Source organism: Poecilia formosa, unplaced genomic scaffold, assembly GCF_000485575.1.
Source record: "Poecilia formosa unplaced genomic scaffold, Poecilia_formosa-5.1.2 Scaffold160, whole genome shotgun sequence".
In the NCBI taxonomy this organism is placed as follows: Eukaryota; Metazoa; Chordata; class Actinopteri; order Cyprinodontiformes; family Poeciliidae; genus Poecilia; species Poecilia formosa.
Window position 1 is genome coordinate 282,358 of NW_006800099.1, and position 12,989 is coordinate 295,346.

Genomic DNA, 12,989 nt, shown 5'->3' on the forward strand with positions numbered 1-12,989 from the left:
ATGGCCCAAGAAGGCCACACACACACACACACACACACACACACACACACACACACACCGCCAATATGTTTTGTATTTTCAGCCTTCCATCCACCTTCCACCGCTGACATCCAAGTCTGTCCCAACCCACTGATGCTGCCGCACAAGCTACCGAAAACAGGTCACCCACAGGAAAAAAAAAAGAGAGTTAAAAAAAAAATCTGGACTTACTCAGTTGCAGATCCCTTTTCCTTCCCGCTCCAGACGTCTTCCAAACTAGCTGTTTTTTTTATTTATTTATTGTTATTTATTTCTGGATTCAGAATGGCCAAACACCCCCCTCTCTCTCTCTCCCTCTCTCTCTCCTCCTCCTCCTCCTTTCTTTATTTTTTTTCCTGTTATAGCCGAGGTGACGCGGCAGGCAGCTCGCGCGCGCAGCCTGACGTTACAATGAGAACCCGACGGCTTCGTCTCGTGCGAAACAGGCGCGCGGTGGACTCGGGAATCTCATGGGCGATAGGGCGTCGTAGGGAGCAGGTTGTGGTTTCGCTTCAGCCAAGAGGGAGAGAGAGAGAGAGAAAGAGAGAGAGAGAAAGAGAGACAGAGGGAGGCAGACAGAGTGTGAGTGGTATGTGAAGGGGAGCGCAAAGGGGGAAAGGATACGCCTCCCCTGCCGTGTGGAGATAAAGGGGACCCTGGCCGCGCACGCTAATTGAGATACGGTTCCTCCTCTGCTAACGAGGACCGCTGCTGGCTGTCATTCCAGCCCTTATCACATGACGCAAGGAACGGAGGCTGTGTGCTATGAGAGGTGCATCAAAACACATCAAGCCCTTCTTGCATTTTGGAGAGAGCGCCATTCTTCCTTGTTTTCCTGTCCCGCCTCCCCATCTAGTGGCGGTGTTAGGCTCAGTCCCAAGACTCAACCCCGGGCGGTTCCTTTCTGCTGCAATAATAACGCCCATGCTTCGTGTGTGAGGCTTTAAGGTGAACCCATTCGCTCGTGTATCAACTGTTTTCAATACTGACGTCACAACTGTGTCCTGAATAATACCAGCTGGCTATAATTATTCTCACCTCTGCACCCTGATTTTGTCCAAAACATGTTGCACCTGCACCGAGCGTACAGCAGGTGGTGGTAGAGATCTAAATAGTTTTCATGGCCACATTACGTTTCCTCATATAAATTCCAAGAGTTGGCCAGAACTGGGTGTGAAACTTTAATTTAAACAGGAGGAAATGCTTTTAAAAGCAAATAGGCTTAAAGGAATTTTCTAAACACCAAACGAGTGCATTAGGACTAATTTATCTATCTATTTTAGATAGACATTTTATGTCTAACGTTGTCTAAGTGTCGAAGGGACCTTTAAGATGTTTTTTCTTTATATATTACTACACCTGCTACTCTCCATGTTGTTGACACATAGCAAGACAGAAAATATGTGGGACAAGATATATAATTGTGCAGCAAAGAGATATTTCACACTTATTACATAATTCCATATATGTTTATGGAAAGTTTTTATGCTTTTGGTGAGAATTTAAAATGTATGCCGTCATGAAAATAAAGAAAAAAACATTAAATGTGTATGGGTGTAGGTAATAAACCCATCAGACCTACCCAGAACAGCTACATTTATGCTGAGATTAAATTACACAAAAGTGGAACCTTTTTCCTAATTTGATTACTTCTAAACACATTTTGAAGAATTTAATTTTATTTAGGGATAAAGGAATTAGCTAAAATGCAACTTAAACCACTCAAAATCCTGACTCATTTATTTTTAAAAAACTATCATTTTAATTCCAGTTTCCAAGTTCTGACTCTGTGTTAGTCCATCACACAATATCCCAATAAATCATAGTAAAATTTTGTGTTGTGTGTTTAAAAAAAAAAGAAAAAGAAAAAGGGGTGTGGATACTATTGCAACACTGAATGTCTAAGTGAAGATGTGAGGCTGAGCTAAGATTTGTTTTTTTTTTTTGTTTGTTTTTTTTTCCCCCCCTCACATTTTAGGGAAGTTGTGAGTTTTAAAGCGGTATCAGATCTTAGTTTAGCATGTGGGTGTTCAGGGAATCGTGGAAGAATGTAAAAGTGGGTGAGAGCCAGCAAGGGAGAATACGAAGAAACAAAATCATGCTGAAAGAGGGAAAAAAAACAAAAACACCAGCCTCACTGTCTGCTGCTCACTTCACGCACATCCATCTTTCTCTCCCCTCAAGCAATTTTCCATGTGTGTGTAGATCACACGACTGCATGTAGGAAGAGGATTCGGAGGAGGCACCGCACTCCTGATGGTGTGCATGTGCGTGTCTCTCTTGACATCGTGATAAATACTGGTGACAGAAGAGGGTCAGCCATGTTTGGGTACTAAAAACCCTCACCGAAATGTTTTTTATTATTATTATTATTGTTGTTTCCCCTTGAGAAATCAAATGCAACATCTCTATCTCAATTTGACAACACTGAGGGACTTTAAACGGACAAACCGTCTTGAGTTTGTACGTGATCTGCAACCAAAAGCAGTTCGGTGAGTGTCGTTACGCGTAAATGTATGCAAACAAGCCCGTGTGCATGTGTGTGTTTTACGTGCGCCGTGGTTTGTGTGTTTGTGACTTTGGAGCCCTGGAGGCCAGCTCAGCACTTGGCTTCTTATCTCCCTCTCAGAACCTTGGTCGTGAATAAACATCTCCGGAATAAATATTTCCCAAAGTGAAAATAACCGAGTGGAATTTGGAGGAGGCTGCAGAAAATCCACGTCGGAGGACGAGGGGGGGAGGAGAGGGGGATGTGGAGGAAGTGAATGGATGAGAAAATGAAATAGTGAGGGAGGAAGCTGAGAGGCAAATAGAGGCTTTGGGGTTTTCCTCGTTTCCATGCACATGACCAAAGGAAAAAAAAAAATTCTCCAAATGATTCATTTATTTTCTATTCTTTCATCTTTTTTTGCCTTGTGTTTCTGTATCTAACTCCATCCCCGTCCTTTCCAAAATGCCAGTCGTGTGTCTGTGGGCTACTGTAGATTGTTTTGCATTTTCCTGCGCTCTTGTGCCAGTGTGTGGGGGCGTTTGTAGGAGAAGAGCTCTGTTTTTTTTTTTGTTTTTTTTTCTGTTGCTCCCACATTTAACGAGCTATATCGTACAGTTCAAACCTATTTGAACCTATTTCATATACTTTAATGTATTTCATTTGTATCTTATGTAACAGACTAATTCAGAGCAGCACATGTTATTGTGGGGCTGAAGGAGAGCAATACATGACATCATCTTGTATGACTGTTGCTTGCCGTGGTAAGAGCTGCATGTCTTTTAGGGTATCTTTTTTTTAGCATCATTGCACATACACACCGGAGGTGCTGACAGTGCCACAGATTCTCAAAAATGTACAGATCTACACTTTGACTAGGACTTTATCAAATAAATGCATGCATTGGTCCAAAACAATGCTGGCCAAACATATGTTTCTTTTTTTAATTTTTAAGTTAAAAGTATTCACTGTCCAGAAAATTCCACTTTTTTAGATTAAAACAGCAAAATAAAGCATAGATTTACTGCAAAATGTTTTAGTTTAGCAGAGGCGATCTGTCAACTTAATAGTTTTATGTCGACAGAGTTTTCATCATGCCACTTCTCTAAAATTCCCAGATTTATGTGAAGGGCGACTAATAGTTGTGCTATCCACAGATTCATTAGCTGCAGATCTCATGCGGCGATATCAGAGATAAAGGTGCCAAAATCAAGTGAACATTATTATTTTCAGACTTTTACTCGTACAAAGCCTTAAAAAGCCTGTCTTCATTTAATTTTCTCCTGACATTTCTGCACTGCTTATGTGTTAGTCTATTACATTTAATCCTGATGAATTAAATGAGAGTTTGTGGTCCTAATTCGTGAAAACAAGACAAGGGGCGCTGAATAGTTTTACGAGATACTGTATGACTAACTGAAGAGAAATGCACTGTACAAGCACATAAAGCACGTTTCTTTCACTGACTGTCTATTTTGCTTCATCCCAATTTCCTTTTTTTTTTTTTCTTACTTACCGCATCACTTATTATTTTTCTCCAAGGCAACAGAAAGCCACAGACGAAGCAGACATGCACACAGATGCACACCAGTCTGTTGCTGCCATGAATCTTCAGCACTATAATGAGGGTCATGCCATGGAAATGTGTCAGCGTGAGAGGAAGTTTTTCTGTTTTTCCTCCCCTCCAACCAGATAAACAGGCGGTATCACGAAGTTACACACCTACAGTCCCTGTCCAGTCGTTTCATCTGTTCCCACACACAGATTGAGACAAAGTGTTTGTGTTTTGGGGCTGTCCTTTTGTTTGGTTTAATTTTTAATTTTTTTTTATTTAACTCACATATGCGCCGTGAGGGGGGAAAAAAACCCCCCAAAAAAACAAACCCTTTCGTGGTTCCGGATCAGGCTGGCATCGGATGTAACAATGTGTTAATCGGCGCCTGTTGTGGAGATCAGCGAGAGCCGCGACGAAGCCACTGATCCAGTTCTGGGCTCAGCTTGACGCCTCGGTCGAGTGACAGCTCTTATATCTCCTCTCATAAAGTCAATGAAAGCTAAAAACAAATCTCTCCTTTTCCTTTTCTTTTCTCCAAGCTGCTTAGGTGGCTGCAGAATGCGGGCACGCAGATTCACGTCGAAAATCTGCCTCTGCAGGCTGTGCAAGGCAGACTTTGGTGAGAGATGTCGCTGCATGACGCAAATCACTAAAAGTTGTTTTGAAAACATTGGTCAGTGTTGAGGATTCGCTGGAAAACGCCTCTTTCGTTTTTGGCTTCAGCAAAAGTTATGTGTGAGGTAATGACAACCTAAGTTTAGCAGGACAATACGCAATCGAAAGAAATCTTCCTATTTTTTTTTCTCACTGAGCACCGTTAAGATTTATTTCAGTATAGGGAATAGCTATTTATTCAAAAATACATGTTGATAAAATGTCTGAAAAGACTCAATAAGATAATTGTTTATGCCGTTACGACTCTGAACAAGTTAGCCATCATCTGGCCTAGTTAGTACCAGGACCCTTTAACCCCAAAATGTGCATCAATAAAAATAAAACCAGTTAGTACACAAATCAACCTACAGTACCTAAAAAGTAGCGAGTCCCGTGGATGTTTTACCCCTTTTTATTGCTTTTCCAAATCAATCACAATTAACAAATTTAAGCTTTTTTGACAAAAAGAATGTACAAAAAAAATCCTTTACTGTCAAAGTGAAAGTTCTCCAGTAAATCTCCTTCTTTGCCTTGAGAGTGCAGTTGCTAAAGAGTTAGTGAGAGGTGGGATTTTTGCTTCAGGTAAAAAAATAAATAAATAAATAAATAAATAAATAAATAAATAAATAAATAAATAAAAATCTTATTACTAAGTCATGAGAAAACCCTGGTTGACTTATGGATATGAAAGTAATGTAAATGTACTGATAGTTCATTACACAAAAATATGACAACATGCAAAACACCTAGACACTGAGCTCCATATCTACAGATCATTGTTTAAATGTGTGGGTGTTTGTGATTGCAGTTGGGTGAACGTGAACTGTTGTGCGAAAAGCTCTCTGAGTGGGCAGTATGATTAGAAAATCGGCGTATACTTAGGGTGTGAAAATAGATACAGCTCACGAGATGAGAAGATAAACAATATTTCATTCCGGCGTATCTGAAGTCTTTGGATTTTCTTCTCTGCCTGGCTTATTCTATGTTTTCTATTCTATGCGTACATTTCTTGACAGGAGCGTGCACAGAGTGTGCAGGATCTTGTCACAGTCCTGGAAACAGATGGTCACTGATGGTTTCCATCTAATTTAATTTAATTCTTTGTGCCAAGCCCCAACAATTCAAAATGCAGGAAATCATTAAAATTCTAAAATTCTAAATAGGTGACTATTTAAGACAACATGTTCAAACGTGCTATCAATCACTATTTACTTTGTCTGGTGATTGTGAGCTCCTCTTTCTAGTGCCGCCCTGGGCAACTGCCCATTTGGCCCAAGTCAAAAAACCACCACTGAAATAACGTACTGGTATTAGTTTTGTTATATCTCTGACATCGTCTTGGGCTGTTACATGAACTTCTAACAAAAATATATTAAAGTTTGCAGCTGCAACTTGACAAATTGTAAAAAGAAAAAAAAAGTAGAACAGATACAAATACCTTTGGAAGGAAATGCGCATAAGTTTTCTTCCTATTCCCACATTTAGTTTGTGTTTCTCTGTTTATTTGCCTCTCTTTTCTGCCTTTCTGAGATTTAAAGCTCAGCAGTTTCTGTTACACCATGTTTCTTTTTTTTTTTTTTGTGATTCATCTTTGGGCTCTGATCATCACCCACAACTCCTGTCATTATAAGTAAACACAGGGTGACTGCAAGATGGTTTAGAAAACAGAAAAAGAAAAAAAAACAAAACAGACACATTTACAGATATTTTCAACAGGGCTAATATTTCTGCTTCCCTGCTTGCAGCTAACACAAAATGGGATTAATCACAGGCCTGAGTGTGGTGGCACACCGCTCTAATTTAGTCATTAAATCAACGCTCCCAGACCGACTGATTTAGACCGGATTAACGACGAAGCTGTGTTCTTTTAATTTCATGCTGGATTATTTTTCAGATTTATCAAAAATACAGAACATGCACGCGGGCCCGTGCAGATGTGGGAATTTATTTATTTATTTTTCTCGGTGTGTGTATACTTGTGCTTATTTTGCATTATATCTATCACCCTACGGAACTGTGAGGAATGAAACTGGGTCAAGCAGTAATAAGAGTGCGTGATCTTTCCCAAAGAGCGTCTCCCCCCCCAAAAAAAAAAACTTACATCTGTTGGAGTCGCCTCAAACGGAGGGCATCAGTAAATTTGTGACAACAAATGCATGCAGTACTTTTGGAACATCTTTTTCCTCTGAGACAGGAAAATCACTCACAGAAGTAAATGCCGTAATCTTCGTCTATCAAGTTTTATTTGACCTACATTTGAGACGGCGCGGAGGTGAAATCACAGCAAAACGTGTGTGCTGTCGCTACATGAAACAGCCACAGAAATGTGCTGTAACATACTGTAGATTTACAATCCTGTCCTCACTTACACACCCACACACACACACCCACCCCCCCACACACACACACACACATATCATCCCAGACCCAATTAGTCTGGTCTAATAACTGTGTCAGTGTGTTAGTACCCATGCCTGGAGCTGCAGGGTATTGAAGTCATGCACTGTACAGCCTTACTCATGCATGTAAGGCCACAACACACATCAGTCCTTTCATGCTTAAATACTCTGCATCTTTCCACTCCTCCGTCTTCTTGCATAAAGTCAACAAAAAGAAGAATAAGAAATGGGATTTATCTCAAGTTTGCATGTCTTCCTACGTCACCTAGAAGAAATGCAAACATGTTGCGTTTTTTGCATGTGTCATGGAATCTGGGGCTCCAGCGGAATATTGTTTCCGTCTAATTCCACCGTCATTTCCACAGAGGGACGCATGAGGAGACTACCAAACAGGCATATCGGGTTTAATTAGAGGAGAGACAAAAATGAAAGATTTACATGCATGCGTCCTCAGCAGTCACGACAGAGCTTTATATCTTTGCAAAGTCAGCTTTTTAGCATTTTTTTCCCCTCCCTCCCCTTAAATCAGCCTGAGGGGGTAGAGAGACAGTTTTTTCAGCCGTCGGCTCAGCCACCTCTCCAATTTTCAACCAATCTTAAGTCACTTTTCCGAAAGCGTAGCATCATCTGGGATTTGTCGTGCCCAGGGCCCGCAAGGGGTGGGACGGCTGATCTAAAAATTTAAATGAAACTTGCTTTCTTGATATTTTAAATGGAGAAGAATTTGAAGACCCCGGGGAGAGGAAAGGATGTAATTACAAACCAGAACAACCTTGTATCACACTGTGTGAGTGAGCAGGGAATTAACTCTGGTAATAATTAGAGAGTTTTCTCCTTGTTCTGCCCAAGCGACATTTGCTGTTGTTCAAATTTTTTTGACAAGGAAATAAGCAAGAAGGAAATGAATATTTTCTATCACTTTCTGCTTTAAAAAGCTTTTTTAATTCCAAAATTAAACATTATTCCTATTCCTTGCAGATTTAGATTTCATCCAAGAAGTTTGTTTCTGCAAAGAAATGTGGACAGGCATCACTCAAAAGAAAATAAGCAAAGTAAAAATAATAAATCTGTTTATTCATGTCATGTTTTTAAAAAATGGCGGTCAATTAGGTATTTATACCCATCTCAGTAATCAATAGGTACATGTTTATGGGCATTACTGCAATCAAACTGCTTTTTGAAATGGCTGACAAACTTTCTGTGTGTTTTCACAGATAACTGATTGAATATTCTGTGTCTTTGAGGTTGGCAGGGTTTCTTTTCCATCATGCTAGTATTTAGTCAAATCCACAGATTCTCTGTCAGATTCAAGTCAGGACTAAGGTTGACTTTTACAGAGAAGAAACATTTTGGTAAAGTTCAAAGAACACCTTAACGTTAGATCTGACAGAGATACGAATAATTTTGAGCTTAACCAAGTGTCACCAGGTGAAAAATGGGTTCCTGTAAATACGCATTTTGTAAACCTTGTTTTGCTTTTATTTCATGCACTGGTTGCAATTCTTCTTTTTGTCAGCATGTGGTGCTGTTGTTACAGAGAGGTCTGAAATTTCCGGAAGTTGAAAAAAACCTCTCGTTTACGTACTTGGGCACTTTAAAACGGAAGAAAAGGACATTTTTGAGCCGAGACTTGTCGAAAGAGACGACTTTATGGCCACATGAGTGAAGAATCCAGATGTTCGGTAATTATTGTCTGAACTGTAATTTCCATGTATAAAACTGAAGTCATGTTGCTGATGTCATGGTTTTCTGTTTGTCCTCTTTTAGAGGTGCGTTTGTTACGAACTTTTTTTTTCTATTTCAGTTTTTTATGAAGCTCCATTGCTACGTCTATTTTGAGTGCTAGTCATTTTGCTGAAGTCTTTGCTAGTTCGGAGCTTTATACTAGTATTTTACTCACTAACAAGACAATTTTTTGCTCCATATCTTTAACTTTAGATTTTTCACTTTTGCAACTCAGAGAAAAGTGTTCTCTTTGAGAATAAAGAATCCCTTTTATTTGAAGTGACTTAAATTCAGTACATCAGCGGTGATTCAGATGACTCTTTGGTTCAACTGTTGAAATGATCGTATAATTTCAGGCAAAAACGATGATTTCCATTTGCTTCCATCTGTATGTTCATATGTAGAATGAAAAAGTTGATGCTCCAAAAATGTACCTAAGTCAACCGCCATTCTTACTTTTCTCTTTACCACTAGAAATATCAACACCCCACTACAGATAAACGACCTTAGACACATTCAGCGATGGGCATGAAAAAGTCTTAATTAATTTTCAAGACCAGACCAGTTTAATGACTAATCATTAGCAGCGATACCACAGTCATTGAACCAGCTTTTGGTATATTTGGCAGTGTGGACAGGTGCCAAGTCCTGCTGGAAAATGAAATCATCATCTCCAAAATGCTTGTCAGCAAAAGGAAGAACGAAGTGCTCTAAAATAACCTGGTTGAAATAACCTCTGAAAGCCTGGTGAATAGCTGTCCTCTGGTGTGACCACGACACCTCCCTGGAAGCTCCCAGCACTGCTGCAGACTTACTGTAAAATAAAAACCCAGACAAACAGCTTCATAGCTTCAGAAGAACTAAAGTCTGCAGGGTTGAAAGTTAACTTTCTATAAAGCAGCACTTGCAGGGTGCTATAAAAATGTCAGGCTCCCAGCTGGGCTGTATCAATGTCGCTAGCAGCCTGGTAGGACATTTTTCTTCCTCCAAACAGATAGCCTTTGGGTTACATATATAAAAAAAGGAATTTGTTATAAAATATAGCGACTAGAGGGGGACCTGTTTTTCCTCACATTCACTTGTGGATGCAATATTTCTCTGAACTTTGGCATTCTGTGTCACTCTTTGGCCACATAAAAGTTAATGAAATATCGATTTGAAAACGTACAGGGAAAGGAGGGTAGAAGCTGGTTGAAAATAAAGCAAGAGACTGAGAGAATCCCAACCTCCTGAAAATGTCAGTCTGAGCCTCCAGCTGCGGTGGGTAGAGACGCCTGACTGATGCACTAAACCTCATTCTGATTTTTGCCACAGCTTTCCACAATTTCGGAGTTTGCTGGATTGACTGAACATTTGGGTTTATGACATGGGTTTGGAGGAAACTGTGAGATTTAGTTGGATTCAGAATGCAGAATCATTTCTTTGTGTGTTTGTGTTATGAATTCTTCAGAAGTAGACATCATCTGATCTGGAAGAGATTTTAACGGAGAAATTAAGCAAACCGCTACTTTGAACGTCGACTTTTGAAATAAAAAAAGTGTGCTGAAACATTACATTTAGGTCCGAGGAAATACTTTACTGTACATTTTTACACCTGTCGGTTTTTGTTCCAGCATTCATTTACACTGAAGACATGGTTAACAATGTTAACATTGTTATTAAATATACAGTATAATTAAAATTACTGTGCCACATTCCACATTGTAATTGGACTCCTAGTTTGGTTAGGCCTGTCACAAGAAATTTTGCTGGACAATATATTGTCCCAGAGCTTATTCCAAAACGATATAAATGATAATATTGTTGTTTTGAGATAATTTTCAAATGATATTATGGTAATGGCATAATCCAAGAGCACTTTTCTAAAGCATCAATAAACTTTAAACTCTAGTGAACATTTAACACTGGAACCGGAAGACATTTAATGTATCCAAAAATAAGTAAGACAACAGAAACATGAAATAAAATTAATTATGAAGTCTTTGTTAAAAGAAAAAAGATAGCTAGTTGAGTCCAATGCACCAGACTGAAGATTTTTATCATTTGATTTTTGGTAGGAAGAGAAAAGAGAGAAGTGATAAATCATGCAAATGGAAATTATTGAACTCACTTTAATTGATTGCATCAGGCCTAATGTAGATTTTCAAGTGCAATAAATGTGATGTGCTTCTAAACTCAATGACTGTGATTGTGTTAAATGATCACGACTGATTGTGATATTTTCCATAATTGAGAACCTTGAGCCAGATTACATGACCAAAACAAACCGATGTTTCATTTTCATGCTGAATTTAGTGAATGTTTTTTTTTTTTTAGGTTTAAGATTCACTGTATTGCCTAAACAAAAAACAAGAGTATTTGTATCATCCATGAGCATCCAATCTTTCAGAAGTCAGAGAGCTGTTTAAGCTCAAAATTAAGGATTTGTAGCACCAAATCCACTTCCTCCATCTGTAAAGGTGGAAAGGGAGCTGGATGTGGTGGCAGACGGGAGAATGATAGTGTCAAAGTGAGCGGGATGACAAAGGAGTGGGACACAAAAGGCCTTTTGTGCTGTTTCTGCAGTGGTAAATCAGTCCTGAAAAGGCTGTAAGCTGCTTGGCCTGGCCAAACACACACACACACACACAAAAACACAAACCCAGGGGTGCACAGATACTGTATAAGCACTAAAAAGAAGGCACTCCATCACAAAAATAGACACATGGCTCAGTCTCCATTTTCTGTTCTGTTGCCTCCTGTAGTCACATATCCATGCACACTTGTTGTGTGGCAGTTTCTGGGCCACCAATGAAAGAATGTTGGGGGAGCTGGGGAGTGGAAGGGACAACATTGAGAGAAAGGGCTGCTGGCTTGCCGAGTGTGAGTCATGGACAGACTGACTGTCCTCGGGCCTTGGTACACCATCTGCCCCCCCACTACCTCTACGGCCTCATCACACAGCTCATTGCTCCACAGTGTTGGATGCATGCACAAATATACATATGAGCGAAGACAGACGCGTTCAGAGAAAAAAAAAACCCGACACATTTTAAGCGCCACATGCATTGTCTCTCAAAGGCATCCGATCTCCATTTTCTTGGGATTTTCTGTGATTCATTAACATAAACTGTGAGCTGCATGATAGTCCTCCCTGTTTACTATGACACCCCTAATTGAAATCCTGTAGAATCAGTTGCTTATTGACGCCACCTAAACAGTAAATAGCCCACTTGTGTGTAATTTAGTCTGGGTAGAACCTTAATACAGAGNGTTATGAATTCTTCAGAAGTAGACATCATCTGATCTGGAAGAGATTTTAACGGAGAAATTAAGCAAACCGCTACTTAGAACGTCGACTTTTGAAATAAAAAAAGTGTACTGAAACATTACATTTAGGTCCGAGGAAATACTTTACTGTACATTTTTACACCTGTCGGTTTTTTGTTCCAGCATTCATTTACACTGAAGACATGGTTAACAATGTTAACATTGTTATTAAATATACAGTATAAGTAAAATTACTGTGCCACATTCCACATTGTAATTGCACTCCTAGTTTGGTTAGGCCTGTCACAAGAAATTTTGCTGGACAATATATTGTCCCAGAGCTTATTCCAAAACAATATAAATGATAATATTGTTGTTTTGAGATCATTTTCAAATGATATTATGGTAATGGCATAATCCAAGAGCTCTTTTCTGAAGCATCAATAAACTTTAAACTCTAGTGAACATTTAACACTGGAACCGGAAGACATTTAATGTATCCAAAAATAAATAAGACAACAGAAACATGAAATAAAATTAATTATGAAGTCTTTGTTAAAAGAAAAAAGGTAGCTAGTTGAGTCCAATGCACCAGACTGAAGATTTGTATCATTTGATTTTTGGTAGGAAGAGAAAAGAGAGAAGTGATAAATCATGCAAATGGAAATTATTGAACTCACTTTAATTGATTGTGCAATTAACTGAGTTATTGCTTATTGCGTCAGGCCTAATGTAGATTTTCAAGTGCAATAAATGTGATGTGCTTCTAAACTCAATGACTGTGATTGTGTTAAATGATCACGACTGATTGTGATATTTTCCATAATTGAGAACCTTGAGCCAGATTACATGACCAAAACAAACCGATGTTTCATTTTCATGCTGAATTTAGTGAATGTTT

At 39.2% G+C, this 12,989-nt stretch overlaps 1 protein-coding gene across 1 annotated transcript in view; it reads right to left on the reverse strand.

The window, feature by feature from the left end:
* The window catches only part of palm1b (paralemmin 1b), a 31,417-nt gene extending 30,518 nt beyond the window's left edge, over positions 1-899 (reverse strand). The window contains exon 1 of the mRNA XM_007564494.2: positions 211-899. The gene's annotated coding sequence lies outside the window, so the exon portion shown is untranslated. The remainder of the gene's footprint in view (positions 1-210) is intronic.
* Between the last annotated feature and the right edge of the window lie 12,090 nt (positions 900-12,989).